Source organism: Nipponia nippon, unplaced genomic scaffold, assembly GCF_047370975.1.
Source record: "Nipponia nippon isolate SJK-2023a ecotype South Korea unplaced genomic scaffold, ASM4737097v1 scaffold_19, whole genome shotgun sequence".
Lineage (NCBI taxonomy): Eukaryota > Metazoa > Chordata > Aves > Pelecaniformes > Threskiornithidae > Nipponia > Nipponia nippon.
Window position 1 is genome coordinate 2,957,174 of NW_028262335.1, and position 17,279 is coordinate 2,974,452.

Here is a 17,279-nt window from a genome sequence, read left to right on the forward strand (position 1 = left end):
AAAGATGACAATTTTCCCTTGCCGTATCACTCCTCTTGGCTTCAGGTTGATAACACATCAGTAACGCTGCAAGCGAGACAACCAGCTAAGTAAAAGTTACAGCTATCAAAGCCCCATCAGCTTCCCAGCTTTTCCCATTTCTAATTTCACCGTTTCCTCACTGCGAGGAACAATTTCAAGAGGCGAAGAAACCGTAACAATCCTCCATTAGTGCTTTGACATCACCTACGAGAAGGGAGAAAATGATATATTTCGGAAGCGGTGTTTTTCACTGCTGCCGTCAGAGATGATGTGCCGTCCTGAGGTTTTTTTCAGGTGAGGACCATTTGCCACCCCCAGAAGCAAGAACGGGTCGACGAAGTCGGTTTTTTTGCAGGGCGCTTCGGGGAGTGAATCACCAGAGACTGAAGGACGGGCAGGGCAGGAAGGAAATTGCTTTCTGTCAGAGACGAAGGAAAAAATATACTCGCGCCAAAGACGACTTCAAGGAAGAGGCTGAGGCAATAAAGTTGTTCCAGGAGACCCCATTTTATACACTCCAGCTACTGCCTAGATGAGTACAAAATAAAATAAACTGCAGATAATATATCCTGAGATCTACTGACAAAAGCCAGCAGAGTCTAAAATTAATTCTCGCTAGCAGGAGTGACTAAATGAAAGAGGATGGACACTATCATAATTTTAACAAGGGATGCGGTATAAGGATTCCTGGGCTCATCGCCTGACTGCCACAAAAAATCAGAGAAGACATGTAAGTCGGTCTTCTCTGTAAGCAGTCAGCACTTGCCACCGCGACTGGAGGTTTGCTCCCATGGAGAGAAAAGCCAAAAAGCCACGCTGTATGCACAGATCCTTTGAAAATCCGTCCCAGCCGAGCGCAGAGCAGTCTTTAGAGCTCCGGGCTGCCAGGGAAACCTTGCCTGCTAATGAGTGTTTCTGACTATCCAGCAAAAGGCAATGATGTGTGTGGGCAAATTGTGCAATTCATTATCACTTAATATTACCAAACAGCTTCTCAAATAACATCTACAGGGGTTGTTTTTGCAGAGAGGGAAGAAAAAAAAAACCATTCAAAGCGCTTCAGGCCCTTCCTTTATGAGCTCTCCCCATTTTATCTGCGCTACCACACCAGAGTCAGGCACGGGTTTCTGTAACGCGTGGGGCCCCCGAAGCACCCGGCTGCCTTTCAGCGGAGGATTTCAGCATCTCCCACATTATACGTCCCTGCTAACACCTCTTTTTAAAGAGCAGTTAAAACTGATTTTCTCAGCCGATTGACTAAATTTCTTACTTTTGTTTTTACAATCAGATAACAACCTTCTACGCAACTTCAGTCCCAAGAGCAACGACCCCACTCCCAATGAGGGTGCTTTCCAAATGCACCCACTTTTCACCAAACCAGTACAAGGAAAATCCAGGTCGTTGCTGCTCTGAGGTTTCATTTCCGCAGCTGTCTGGCCACAACCCTTATGAGATGCTGTCAGCAATGAGCCAAATGATACCAACAGACACACCGGAGACCACCGAGCACAAGGCTTCCCCTTCTGATGCCTGGGCACCCCGCAGATTTGGGGCATTAAGGGCACGGAGGGACTGACCGCGTGCAGATCAGCAGCAGGTTCACAGCCACGTCCCAAATGCTCCCTCATCGCCCCGGCAAAGACTGCTTCTCTCCGCACAGGATTTGGGAGAAATTAAAAGTCGTCTTGTGAAAGCTCCAAATCCTGACTTTGGGACCGATATACAGCCAGTCCTGCGGGTGTAAGCTGGGAAATTCAAGGCAGTTCAGGGTTATGGCATGTAGACACATACAATGTATAAAAAGATGATCTTTATAGAGCTAAATTATAAATAACACCTGTCCTTATTTATATTACTGAGGTTGGCTGATGGGTCTTTTGCTGGGTCCAAAAAAAGAAAAAAAAAAAAGGACATGCAAGACATGCAACAGTTCATTTTTTCCTGATTAATGATTCTGATTAGGAAGCCTTTCCCACTGTAGCATTTGCTAATTGCATTTGGACACATCAATTAATTTATTCACTTAGCAGTAGAAGAAATCTCCCTTTGTAAAAGCCAGGCTCATGAAAATCGTTCCCCCTTCTCATGCCAGTATTGCACCAGTTTAACACCTCTCACTTCCAACGAGATGAGCAGCTGGTCGGCAAAGCTGCAAAGCCCACGACCATCGGGATCACAGGGCAGTAGCTCTGTCTGAGCAAAGTGAGCCCGTTTTCCTTTACCCAAGCTGTCCCACGTCTCTGCAGCTGGAAAATACACCTTGCAGCGTCTGCCCCATCCGTTCGCTTGTGCCAGTCGCTGTTTACACAACACAACCTTAGACTCTCACCTGCTTGCAGAAACATGGAGAAGATCTAGATCTGAAACACTCCATAAATATTTTCTCCTGTTACTGGTAAGAGACCTACAGCTTTTTCTTTCCTTTGTGGTCTTTAACTTGTTTCAAAGGAGGCATTCAACGAGCCCCCTCGCAGGAATAATTTACCACACCATTAACTGAAGAAAAAATATCTGGTGTCTGCATTAGGGGCTCAATCACCTTTCAGAGAAACACTGTGAAGAGCTCATTACAGTAATTACTAACGAGCTGGCCTCTTTGGGCTGTAAATGTTTTGTGTGTAACTGGCAAAGAGTTGCATTCAGAGCTTCCCAGATGCAACAGAAAGCCATCAGACCAATAAATGGCCCTATAGTTCCTGAGGAAAACATGCTCAGAAATGAAGCTGGTCATTTTTTTTAGCTTATTAGTTTCTCCTTACAAATCTGACCTTTTTGGAAATGAAAAATCACATCAAGAAGCAGAGCTCTGTGGAGTCATGGCAGCTCTTTAATAACCAAAGTTTTTCATTGACTTTTTTTTTTTTTTTTTAGTGGTGCAGAAGCTTTTTCAAAGTTGAATTTTTACCTATTTCAATTAAAATGTCGATTTTAAACTGTCCTTAAAAACAGGGATATGTTTCAAACCCAGCAACACAGAAACAAATGTTGTAATTTTTCATTACGCTCCCTCTCCATCAGAAAGCGGCACGTGCGCAGACAGCAGAAAAGGGCGGGAGTCTCAGCGCCACGCTGCAGGGACAGGCGGCCATATTCTCCTTGGAGAAACCACCTGTTGCTCAAAACGCCCAGAGGTTACGTATCCAAGGTAGGCCTGCGCCGAGTAGGGAAAGAAGAGCTGTGGACTTTTGCTGTGTCTTTCTGTTTGTTTTTTTTTTGTTTTTTTTGTTTTTTTTTTTTTATCAGCCCTTTGGAAAGGACTTTTCTTCTTTGCCTCAGTTTCTTCATCTGTAAATTATAGCTAATGCCTCTCAGTAGTGAGCTGAAGTTAACTAGAGTTTGGCCAACATTTTAAAAATTAAAAGGCTCAGTGCTTACTCTAGCTAAAACACTGCCAGGGGTCATTTAGAAAATAAACAATATGTTTCTCTTTGGGTAATAGTCTCACTAGAGCTGAGAGAACATCAGTGAGCTGAAGAAGTGCTCCCCTGCCTAAACACTTCCCTATTCCCCTCCCAGCTGTATTAGTTAATTAATAAATAATATTACCACTTACCCTAAAAGAAAAGCCCAAAATTAAAATAAATTTCTCTGCTATGTTTATGCTTACAACGGGGAGATTGAGCCAGGGCACAGAATAAAGCAGCCAGCGACAGGGTCCTGCTGCTTTTGGTAGCACCTTGAGCCAGAAGAGCCCACGACTCCTCCAGCAAACTGGACTCCAAATTTTGACGGCTGGACTATTGTTGTTTACAGAAATATTTGAGATGTTTAATTCTCCAGAGAGCTACAAACTGCCAGGCCAAGAACAATGTCAAACTTTGAGAAATATGGAAGGCATGACGCCAAACCAGTAAATCTAACTTCTGGAAGACAAACTCAATTTAAATTTGCCAAGAACCAAAAAACCCTTTGCAAAGATGGACAAGGCATGGTGGAACCCAGCTTTACAGCTGCTGCTTTCTTGTTTCTATTGGGTAATCATTTATTTGTTGCCTCTTTAGCTAATTGTGCAACTATTATATTTCATAAACAATAGCTACTTTATTTAGACAAAAAGGAAGCGAACAACAGAAATTACGTATGCCAACACAAAGACAGCATGGGCCAGATATCCAGCTGCTACAAACTGACTTCAGAGGAGCGATGTCCATCTGTGCTTGCATACGGGCAGTGGTATGGTGTTGCTGGGCTTTGGATGGGCTACAGGAGGACTGGTTCCTATTTTGCCCAAAATTGGCTCTGGGATCTTGGATGGGTCACCTAAACCCTTAGCACTTCAGCTTCCCATCTGTAAATCCAAGTTCTGTAGCCCACGGAAACATCATAAACCACAAACACAAGATGCCACCACTGGTGAGGAACTCGTTTGGCTTTTCCCTGCTATTCCACTACAAATTAGGAATTGTTCTGGTTTAACAAGCAGCTCCTGGTGCAAACAGGCTGCTCCATCTCCTTGGCATCAAAGGTGGAAGCAAATACTTCCTGAAGGGAATTTAACAAATCGCAGGCTTTTCTGGGTTTTGAATGAATTGAAATTGTTTAGAAGGCAACTGAGCTTGATTTGTTTCCCACCAAACATCTGGAAGAGTGTGAAGCAGAGTCACGTGTTGTTGCATTGAGAGACCAATGAATCTTGCCAGTCTGCTGGGGATGCAATAATCAGAGAGGGCCACCAGCAATCCTGAAACTGCCTTAAAAAGCAAGATGTAAAGATTAAACAAACTGGGTTTGTTCACATCAGCTCTTGAGATCTTTGTTTCACCCTTACGATTGCACTTGTCTTAACCAGAAAGGTTAGAAACTTTAAAAAAAAAAAAAAACAACAAACAAAAAAAACCAAAACCACACACACCACCCAAACCCAACAGATTTGCCACATAAGAAAAATGTCAATGATTGAGACTTGCAATAAAGTCATGAAAACTGGCAACCTGCAAATCTCTCCTTGAATGTGTCTATATTTGCTTTTCGTAGCTGAAAGAAGGGATGGAGGATAGTGTTAAAGCAAGTATTTGAATTTCCTTGGGAGCTAACTTCTTGAGCAGCTTTGCTGCTTAAAACTGTAGATGTGACACTAACAGAACGCTGGGCTTAGCAATTCTATCTTAAAAAAAACCCTGTATTGGCAGAGCATTATAAAAAGCTAAAATTCAAACACTGGAAACATGCAGGTTGATAAAACTCGGCTGAGTACAGCAGATCAGAGGGTCAAGTTTTATCAAGCACTCACACAAAACCAGCTGTCTGAGAGAGCCTGGGAGAGGGATTTGGTTCCCGCTGCAGATAAAGGTGACACTGAGGACCACACCAGATGCTACATCTGCACTGACACCGCCAGCGGAGCCACACGCCGTCAGTTCCTGCCCGTTAATTGTTTTACTCTTGCATTTCCTTCTCATCCAAGACCCATAACCCGCCATATGCAGGAGTAGTATCACCTCGCTCTGCGGACTGAGAAATCCAGACCTTTTTGTATTCATTTAAACTATTCAGCTCATGGGAGAATGTCATCTGTGGATGTACAATGCCATGGATCTTTTGGTTCATTTGTAATTTATGCAATTTTGACATTACTGTGTCAATTACTGCCCAATTCTGACTTGTACCCGTTAAGCCATTACATTCAATATCACCAACCCTATTTACGTGGAATAAAAATAAGCATCTAGAAATATATTCATGCAATTGAAGTTAAAATGAGACCATATTCAGCATTTAATAACCCTGACATGATTATATCTTTGGAACAAAAGCTTCACATTCAAGACACTTCTTCAGTATGTCATTTATTTTTATGGGCACAGAACTGAATAAACTCCTCCTAAAATAAAGCAGATTTTTCAGACCAGTATTTAAACTTGTTATTTCTGTTAACTATGTCCATAAAATGCAAGAAGAGAGTATTCTTTGTAAAGAATAAGATCCTGTGATCAACTACGTATCCACAGCTTCAGACTTCACTTTCCCTGTAAGCAAGAGCAACTCACTCAAGCAGCAGTTTTAGAAAACCTTTCATGTTTCTATTTCTTCAGTATAACAGTGCACCGGCCTTTTCCCAAGCAGTCAGAAAAACTGACAGGTTTAACTTCCCAGAAAATGGGATTTAATTGGCTTTAGGATAAATGGGAAATACAAGCTGCAGTGAAGGAAACTGCTCTTTCTACACTCTTTCACAAGAAGTACCATTAACGCAAGTCTTGCCTTAGGTTCGCGAGAGGCTCGTGCTTCACAGCCAAAATAAAGATACCTAAAGCTCCCACGTCCTCAGAGTGGACGAGGGATGACTCCGGAGCAGCTGCCCAGATCATGGGCATATTGCTGTGCCTCTGCTCCTCTTACCTAACAAGAAATTCTGGAATAGCTCCTGACATGGACAGAGGTGAAAAGGGATGGCAGGAAATATGTCAAACTGTTCTTGGGCTTGGGTTTTTTTCCTTCCTACAGAAATGCTTCTTTCACTGAAAACCCCCTAATTTTGAAAGGCATGTTAATTGTGAGGTTTCATCTGGAAAACACACAAGTCTTGATGATGTTTAAGCGTATCCTCCCCTTGTGTTCAGGATGGCATCTTAACAGAATTTCGTGGACATTTTCCATTTCTTTTCAGTGATGTTTTCATTCTACCTGAGCACGATCATTTGTCAAAATTATTACATTTCCAGCAAAAAAGAACAAGTAGAGCATTCAATACTAATTACATAGTATTCAAATGTTTGTCTCAGTTGGAATCACTATTTTTTATTTATTAGGTTTTCTAGATGCTCCTGCTAAGGTGCTTTTACCTCTGTTGCAATCAATAGGATTTTCAGTAGGGAGGGAGTAGCTCATAATGTTTTTCATGTGATAAAGCCTCATGGAAGAGTTTGAGTGCATTTTTCTTGTTGATGGCCAGTGGGAAAATCATTTGTTTCTAAATTCCCCTAACTGCAGAAGACAACGCCTTCTTTGTTTTGACTTCCCTAGGTTTTGTGATTTAGCTTTGAACCTTGACTTCATGGCCGACCTCCCATTTTATATCTAAATTACTCACACTGCATTTGTAAACATTCGCTGGTGGCATTTATTTCAGCAATTGGAAAGTAGGAAAAAAACAAATATCCCTGTAGACAGGGATAACATATATTGCATTAACCTCCTTTCCTCACTTTCATCTGTGGCCTTTGCAGCAAGAGTATTTGGCAAGGCAATGAAATTAAACTTTAATAAAGGACAAGAGGGGTAACTGTCACCAGTATGAAACTGGGGAAGAAGCATTTTGCAAGCAACGCTTGGAAGGACTGGCATTTTCCATCAGTCGTGTTCCTGTGCCAAGTCCAAGCGAGGAGCTCGGACTGCAGCCAGGCACTCGGAGAGATGAGATCATTGCAATACCCCAGCGGTGTGCGAAGCAGGTAAAACCAGAACAGCAGCAATAAAAATGCCTTCCTCTCCTCCGTAACACAGAATATTAGGTAAATAGAAAAGGTTTTGATTAAAATGTTCAAAACCCCTGAAGTGACTCAGAGACTCATTTCATTTTCAAACACGCCCACGGTTCTTTTGCTCCTGAGCCTTGGAGTAACTGTGGCATTTAGGCATCTAACTTGCTTTTGAGGACTGAGCTTAAATCTTTCTGAAGGTGCAGCTCAAGGAGGGCAGCGATTCTGGGTGCCCAGCCCTCGATGGGTGGGAGATACCTCAAAATGAGAGACCTGGAAGCATGTTTACTTGCTGCCACGACCACTCTGCCCTGATAGCCCATCTATCGACCCTGCAAAACCCCTGGAGCCAATCGACACATCCTACAGTCTCACTTTTTGGATGCCGAGCAGCTCTACCTCCAACTGTCTTTCCCTGTGTGAGAATCTCTTTCGGCTAGCAGTGAGAATGACTTAAGAGTCTCTGAGAGCCTGTCAGCTTCCTGAGGCTCCCGAACATGCTTAAACAACAACATTAACATTAAAAGTTAATTCGCCCTGTTAATAACCCAGCCCATCACTCTGTGTTCTCCCCCGGCAGCTGCCTAAGGGAACAGCTATTTTCTTTGGCACAAGCATTTTGATGGATGGAGGGAAAGCATATCATTTTGACGCTTGATTGACAGAAAGTGTCCCTGTTAATTACAGCCAAAAAGACAGAAAGAGAGGAAAATGATAATACAGCTCCATAAACTAATTTTGGTGTCATGTTTAAGGGGTTCTTAGAAGATGCGCAGGGTGAGCTAAGACTGCACAGTGCAAGAGATTTATTTACTCTATTTCTTACAAAGTCAGGGTGGTGTCAGCATCAAACCTGCTACAGTTCAATAGTAATGTTAAATATTATATGAATGGACCTGTGCAAATAAGAAACAACCTCCCCAATAACTCCAGCTGCATAGAGGCCACCTCTACTCTCACCAGAGTAACTTCAAGGTCTTTGGTGGACTCCATCCTTATTTATGCCAGTGTAATGCAGAACGATGTGTCTCCCCTCTGCATTGCTTTTTCTCAACATCTCGCAATGATTTCAGGCTCACAGAAGGCCAACCTGACAAGGGCTGAGCCAGCAGTGGCTGGGCGAAGCACTGGGCTCCACATACCCAAGAGGCTGCTCTGCCATCTTGGAGAAGGGAAAAGTGCTGGGAAACCCTAGCATAAAAAGGGCCCCTGGTCTTTTGAAACCCCCTCCTCTTCTCCAGCTTCCAGCATTTCCCTTCCACCCACGTATCAGAAATCATGGGCAGAAAGAAAGCCAGAGGAACTATGTTGCTTGCCTGGTGTCCAACAGCACACCCAGGGCAGAGACTGGGACAAAACCCATCCCTTCAAATGGAGGCTCATGAAGCCTATGAGGACCTAGTGCAGGTTTCCTGGGCTCTCCCATACAAATCTCAGACCAACAGACGGTGGCGGCTCAAGGAAACTCCTGCAGCACAGGCCTCTGGCTTCATTCCCATGGATTTCTGCACCCCATTAAAAAGAAAACAACCCCAAACCTATTTTCTGCCTCCCCACCGAGGCAGCGTTCCCTCACCTGAACGGCTCGCTCTGCTCTTCTTTCGAGGTTTGCCATGGCAACAAGAAAACTGCGTATTACCAGTGTAAAACAGATGGGTTATGCTTTTAAATTGTCCTTCTGTCTCTAGCCAGGTTACGACATCTCCTAGCTACAAGACGTGCGAGACTGGCAATACACTCACTGCCGTGAAAAGCTGCGGCACAGTAAATCCCAGGTGGTAAATACATAATCAGCTGCAGGCACATGCAAAGGGCAGGCAGGAGTTGCGGGACTTCAGAAACCAAGAGGTAAGGTGGTTAGAAAGCAGGGAATATTGCCTTCCTATTTCATTTTGTCGTGGGTACTGTGGGGCTGAGCTGGGCAAGCTGCGAGCGAAGCACACCCTCCTCTGGACAAGCCGGAGAGGCTGAAACACGAGCGTTTCCATCGGGGAGGCACTCGCCGAACTGCAAAGGACATTACAGAGGCAAGCCAGGGTTTCTTAGCAACAGCATCGCATACGGGTCCATTAACTCTAAATTCCTCCGCGCGTAAATCCTGAGCTAGGAAAATCTTCAGATGCTTATTGATAGCGTGAGCCAAAGTACATTTTGTTCAGTCCGATAAAGGGGAAAAGAAAAGGTAGACATTGAAAAGCAAAGACCAGAAATTGCCTGCATTTTGGGGATGACTTTTTGGACATCTCAGAGGTGTTAGCCTTGCAGCTGGCTCATAATTAGGTTATGGTCAGCTGCCATGGTGGGTCTCTACAAAAGCCTCAGCTGTAGAAATTGCTCTTGCAATTCTTCAAGAGGATTGCTTTGGCCAAGAAGGCAACTGAAAAGCGACTCGTAAAACACAACAAATAAACACAGAGAGAGAATCAGAGGGCAAGTAGTGATTCATGTATTACAGCAGTTTGATTTTCCCCTTGCAAAGTGCTTTGTATTTGTGGGACTCCGTTGACTCATTTCATTGGCGTTACTCCTGATTTACTGGATGGAGCAGCAAACCGAACAACAGCGAGACCAGACGGGGTGGCCAGAAAGCTCCTCCTCTTCCCTTTTAACCACCATTTGCAATATTTCTATTCCGATTGTAGCTGACAGCAACTGTGACTTTATTTCACCCCTAAGTAGTTCTTTGTTTTCTCAGAGCCCATCTCTTGGAAACAAGCAATGGTTTGAACAGCTCCGCTTCGCTTTGGAAAGCTGCATCTCCGATGCAACTGAGCACAGACTGCGAACGCCATAGTGAGAGTTAAAGTGTGTATTTAACCACATTGCAAAGGCGATTTTAAGACACTCAGAGAGGTGGAAGACAGATGCTGTTTGAACTATCTCAGCGTCTGAACGCGTGGAGCTGGCAATACTGTGCTTACACATACAGCACAAAAACACACAGGTTAGCTGTAGGCAGTATGTTAACATCACATTTTCACAGTCTATTGAGACTACATGTATTCTTCATGATTCTCATTTAAAGGGCCCTTTTGCTGATGATCATTAAGTTATCAGCAGAGGTTATGAAGTTAACGTGAGAAAAAGGCACGATAAGTGCATTTATAGGCTGTATCAGTGCACTGGAAAGTTCCCTCGCTTGAAAAGGTCAGCTCATTTTAGACTGTCTATTTGCATAAATTTTCATCAGTCAACCCTTGCTCTTCCTCTGATAGAAACGGGAAACCTGTATCAGATATAGTTTTCAGTCTGAGTTACACACAGCTACTGCTTTTATACTGAGACAAACAAACAAAAAAAAAACCTTATAAATTCAAGTCTACTGTGATTTTGATTCATTTTACTGTATTAATATCTTTAGAAGTAAATAGCTTAAAATTACACTTTAAAATACTTCCATTGGTATTCTAGAAAGAATAAAGGATAGATTTAAATCTATGAAATAATACATAGAAGAGAAGGAGCCGCAGTCACGAAGCAATTTGCTTGCACCATCTACAGCACCATCTGTCTAAAGCATCTTTAGGTGCCAATTACGGTGCACAGGCCCACTGGATTCACCTAATCAGTTCTTCAGCCGTGGAGCAAATCCTTCCAGCCCCTCTGTGATTTGCATGAAGAGTCAAAATGATAAACTCTTTAATAATGCCAACAGATAGCACACGCTGAACTAGAGGAGAACAGATAGAGGTTTCTTTAATGAAAAGAACACGAGGTTTATCATGTTTTCGCTATTAAAGTCAGATGAGATTAGGCTAATGAAAAGCAAAAACAACCTCCCTCCCCCCAGAATTGCTCCTCAGCCTTAGAAATGTTTGCAGCGAGGGGAATATCAGACACCTCCTCGCAGTTTTTCCTCCTCGTGTGACATGTCACCACGCTCCCACCGCCACCAAAAAAGAACGTTTAGGTACAGGACCTCCATTTTGTGGCTTTTTCCACAGCCTCCTCTTGTTGCTCTTTCTAATGGCTTTATTTATATGTTAAAGGAAATAAAGGAGCAGCTACACACGTACAGCTTTTTTTGCCACATCTTAAACCCTCAAATAGCTCCTGTCCTGAAAAGAGCCGTCATTAGTGTGCATTTCCGTACCAAGATGAAAGAAGTATGCGAGGCTAAAGTTTTCCCTAGAAAAGGAGAGGATCTCAAGCTGTTAATATGTCATTGTTTCTGTTCATTAGCATCTCTGAAAGCTGACAAATATGTTTTTAACGACTTTTTTTTTCTTAATGCTCTTTAAAGTACTTTTCCCTTCCTGCAATGCTAATAAGGTGTAAAAGCCTTGTCCTGAAACCATACACCATACCGCAGCTCACACTCTGCTGCAGTTTTAATAGGAACATTTTCTCCCAAATGCAAATTAAACAAAGTATTTACTGGGACACAGAGTCAACTTGTTAACACATGAAAACTTTCCACGAACTATTTAGTCAAGATTGAATTTCCAATGTGGTTTAAATAAAAATATATAGGAGATTTTTAGTAATAACATCAGAACTTTGCTTGGACTCCGGTAGAATTTTTCACTGTCACAACCCAGCTGATAAAGGCTTTTTTATATGTGTATATACACGTGTATATATATAAAAATAAATAGAACAGTACTGGCTGCGGCACTATTCCCCATGTGGAGCAGCATTCAGATTGAAACAATTCTACTTAATACTTCTTCTGCATTTGTTTGCAAAAGGCAAATGATTAAATAAAGAGTGCTTCAAAGGTATCCAGCAATACTGTGGTTCCCTCTGTTCTTCTCTGGCAAATCAATGGTCTTTGAATTGAAATAAATCTTTTTGTACTGTTTGGACAGTTTTATAATTTAGAGCCAGATTCCAGCAGGAAAAACTTGCATCAATGCAACACAGTTTCTGGAAGATAGATGTTAGCACAATGTCAAATCTAATCAGGAATGACACGCTGCTGTTATTTGATTCTGCTTATCAAATTTATTTATCTCCAATTGTTACTTTTGCAAAAGGCTGTAAGGTGGGAACATTTATCAGTAACATCAGGAAGGGAAAAGCGTGATTAGCACACAACTTTCCCCACCTCCAGACCATTCAAGCAAGTGCTTATTTTAATTCTTCATAAGTACAGCATTTTAAAGCGCATTTAAGTGTTTTGCTGAAGTGGGTTCTGGATAGTGATAAATGAATCGTTACGAGGACAAATTACCCAAACTGGGTCATAATCGACCGTGCTATGCAAACTCCAAATGTGAAGTGGGGAAGCAGCGAGTGACTCATCCAGCGCTAACAGGAAGGAGACTGATTGCCGCAAATGAACACGAAGGGCAAATGTGAAGTTACTCAGAATGTAATTTGAGGAGTTCGCAGCTCTCACTGACCCCATATGAGGTCTTAAAATGGTTTAAGGAAAACTAGGAAAAGCAAAGATTAGTGACCCCCATTTTGCAACGTCTGTGTGTGCTTAGCATGAAATGGACAGCGTGGTTTGGACACTGCAGCGGTTAAGCTGGGCAATGTACCGCAAACCATGACGTCATTCTTTTTTATTTGGGGAGGAAGGTGCAGGCAGGTTGGAGCAGGGGCATTTGTAGCAGTAATGCTGATTATAACGAAAACAAGCACTCCTTGCTTAGCACGGGAGCTACTGCGGGGCATGCCCCGTCCTGTACATCTTTAAGGTACCCAACACTTTGGAAACAAAAGGTAAGAATACAAAATATAAATGCTCCTTACGCCAGTTATTTTTATTTGCATAGTCTAAATTATCATAAGAAAAGGAAGAGGACACTTAAATGAGGTAATTCATGAAAAAAAAAAAAAAAAAAAAAAAGACTAAAACTTTTATACAACATGTATAGACCAGGCTGCTTCTTCCCTCAATGTGCATGGTTTTGGCCATCCGTAGGCGCGTAATGCCGAACAAGACAAAGCACTGCTCTGCTCCTGCACCAAAATCCCCCCATCCGTTGGCAAACCCTACTTTTGGCCATTGCTCAGCAAAGGAAGACTACAAAAGCACAGGAGTGTCCACTCCCTCTCCACCAAGTTTCCAGGCCAAGGTAATCCTTCTGCACTTGGAAAGGGAAATGAAAAGGAAAAACATCATCCTGTCCACACAACTCAGTTCAGACCCATGGGTTTGACATCTGCCTGATGGGCGAGGGGCTTTTTTTGGCTTCGCATGAGGCACAGATGTGCCAAAACCCACGTCTGACTGTCACTGATGGAAAGCAAGGTTTGGAAGAGCTTTACAACAGCCCTGAGCATACACGGGAGGAGGGTGTTGTCACAATAACCTTAAGAAATAAAACAGAGAAGCAGCTCGAGACACAAACCCTTTCATCCCTGCCCTCCCCTAATCACATACAGAGATGACACAGAGCTTCAGACAGAGGAATTAATTATTTGGTTAACCCAGCTCCATTTAATGTGGCCATTGCTTTCTGTTGATAAGGAGCGAACAATGAGATTTCTCCTTTCTTGAGAAAGCCTCCAGCCTGTTTTCCTTTGGTGACTCCTACACATTGCTTTTCCTATAACAGAAGTATCTGACATTTTTTTCTTTGATGGTGTAAAATAATAAACATGAGATGAAAAAGGAGAGGGGCACCTTTTTGGCTGGAAATCTGAGAACGTGGCTTCCTTCTGCTTCCAACCACATCTTCTGAAGTTGCCTCAAATGAGGGAAAAAAAATAAAGCAGGAGGAGTCATGAGTTCATAAAAGGCACTACAGCGGGCTTAGCCAAAATCAGGTTCCTTTCATACTCACTATAACTGATTTCTGGCATTTTCAGTAAATTGGTTTCATTGTAGATACATCAATTCTCATATGGCTTAATTAATTATGCCACTTCCAAGTGGTATTGAGATGGGAAAACACAATAGGTAAAAACTTGTGTAAACCCAGAGACTGGGTATTTTTCAGCCGGTGGGTTATGACTTTCCGGGATGCACAGCAGGGTTGCACAGTGTGGGAAATTATATTACAATTTCAGGCAAATAAAACTCTAACTCCTACACCTTTCAAGGTCAAACAGGCTCAAGCAGCATAAAATTGCCTTATCATTAATGCATTTTTATGCATAAGAAATTAAAGAGAATTAGAGGCATTTTCACTTTAAATAAAGGGCTGGCAACCTGAGGCAGGGGCAGGGAGATAAATTCAGCTCCGAGTTAACATATTTGGCTAGGCCAAGGGATGACCTCTTCTTCTGCCAGGTCCCAAACGCAGGATGCTGTATGTGACAAGGAGCGATGCATACACACACACATGAATTATTCATGCCAGAATCTTTAAGGGGGGAGGTGCCTTTGTGTACCTTTACGCATCGATCACTAAGTTTCAACAAGAATAAATCAATGAGTGCAGGTGGAACTGAGCACCAGTTCTGGGTAGAAACTGAAAGGCAGGACACAGTTTTGCATCCTGAAAGAAGAGCAGGGGAGAGGACCTGTTTAGACTGGAGAGCAGCAGACCTTCAGCGGTGGCACACCAGACTGTATTGCTGTTTTCCAAACACGAGGGCAAGGTTTCTACTGGAAATTCAGTGGGGGCAGAGGGTGCTGTGGAGGGGTTTGTCAGATGGTGCCTGGCTCAGCTGAATTTGGGACTCTTGATAGCGCAGGTGTTGAGACCTGCCTACACACCTGATTCACCAGCAAAAGGACTTCACCCTGTATATAACATTCAGAGGTCATTAATATATCCAGCGCAAATATTAAATTAGTGCATGCAAATCACAAACACAGTCTTTGGTGTCTGGGGATCAGTTCACTAATCTTCACCATTCTGGAGTCAATAGGACTACATCACTCCCACGTTTAAGTACGTAAGCTGTCCCCAGCACAAAGGAAAGTAGCTCAAAGGTATGTGTTTCTCCTTTAAATTATTTGTGCAGCACGCGGTGCTTGTGGAGATATTTATGTCTGAGCCTGCAGCAGACTGAAGCTGCTCCTGAGGCTGGAGCCTGTCGGAGGCCCTTTCTGCAGAGGATGCTCCAGCCTTTGGAGCGACAGATCAGGAACAGTCCCCTCCATCTCCCTGCCGCTTGCAAAGAATTCATTTACTGGGAGGTGAGAAGTGCTGGCAGTCACAGGCAAAGTCACTTCTTTCTTTCTACATTGTTGAATTTTGGGGGCTGGGTATTTTTTTTCCCTTCTCATTGATTTTCCCCTTGTACGCACTTGACACCTCAGAAATAAAAGAAACAAAACTGCCAAATTCTGGAGAATACCTCAGGCACAGAGAAAACACCAGAGCTCAGAGGGGATGGGGAACAGCAGGAATGCACAGAGAGATGAGCACCTTCTCAAAGAAGCAATCAGCTTCAGAACAATTTATGGATGGAGTCAAAGAAAAAAGCAAGGGCAGGTCATCGTCCCCCGCCCCCGAATCGCCCAGCAGCTCCTACGGGGAGTCTCCCCCAGGCTCAGGCAGGGTCCGGCTGGGGACCACCCCCAGGGAGGGGAGCAGTGAAACTCAGCTGTGAATCATCTCAAAATTCAGAGAAATCCATGTGCACTACACCAGACAGCCTCCTCCCCATTTATTTTGTCCTAATAGCAGCTTGGGCAGCTTATGTTAAAGACAAAAGTAGAGAGCAATCGGAGAAAAATTAAAGTTTAGAGAAACCTTGTGCAGCTACTTTGCAACATTCTTATGTTTTGTTTTGGTTTTTTGTGGAAATTGTGAATCTGGCCTTGCATGTGGCTATAACGTCCATTTCTATTCAGAAGGGTGTTTTTCTTGACTGTGTTTCTTGACTATAGGGATTTTTTAGTGCCCAAGCACATTGTTGAGCTAAAATTTTCCTTGCAAAATGTAGTGAGTTTAGTCTGAGCTTTGCCCCAAGTCACGCTTTCTGTTAATTTTTGTCACAAAGGTTTCTGCTAACGGCATTTCTCAGTCTCCTGCCATAAATTACATTTATTACGGAGCAGCAAGACAGAAACCCACTTTAAGTTCCTAAATACCTCCTCTAAAAGCGAGAGCAAGCAAACGCCCAGCAACTTGTTTCTTTTATTTTTGCAAGCAACATACCAAAGGCCTGACACCTTTTTACAGCTTCAGCATGACTTCCCTCAAAGAGTGACTTCATTTCTAAGCTATGGCAGGGGCTCCGCTGCAGTGCGATACACGGAGCGCGAGGGCCAGGCAGTGCATTAAAATGCAATATTCCACAGGCTGTGATTTATGGTCTGTCACTTAGAGCAAAGCATCGTGCATCTTAATTGTCTGCTCCTTTCCAGCTACTCGGTTTGGTTGGGAGATCAGAAATTTTTCATCCACCATGAATTTTCAAGGAAACATGGATCTTTGAAAGGCACAGGAGTTAAAGATGCAAAAAGAAAACAGTCAGAGCTGCATACCTAACAGTCTCTCTGTGCAATGCATGAAAATATATCATAGGAAATAATCATGCATTTTTCTTTGCCCAATTTACAAGTTTCAGGGGTTTCCCCAGTGGGGATCTGCCCTACGAGTCCACGCCTTTGCAGCCAGCCCCGGGGAGCTCACAGTCAGCAGAAGATCTCCAAAATCTTCACATTCTCAGAGGTTATTGGCCTACTACAAGAATCCATACAGACCCACTGAAAACTAAAACAGTTTCAACTTTTGATTTGGCTCACGTCTGACATGCAACATGCCACTTTCAGGGTATAAGATCCCATAACATTTAAATCAGACAGAAATATTGTGTGCGCTGGCAGCGTCCTACTTGAAGAAACTTTAGTCGTCTTCAGCCACATAGATTTTCAGTTAAAAACTATAGATTTGAAGTTACAAACACTGTACAGATCAAAGAAATGCATGTCCACCATCAGTGGAAAGGAGTTAATTGTACAGATGACGGCTCCATAAGTCAATT

At 43.0% G+C, this 17,279-nt stretch overlaps 1 protein-coding gene across 2 annotated transcripts in view; it reads right to left on the reverse strand.

Moving 5' to 3' along the window:
• KAZN (kazrin, periplakin interacting protein) overlaps nucleotides 1–17,279 on the reverse strand; it is a 234,163-nt gene that overhangs the window by 181,277 nt on the left and 35,607 nt on the right. The window lies entirely within an intron of this gene.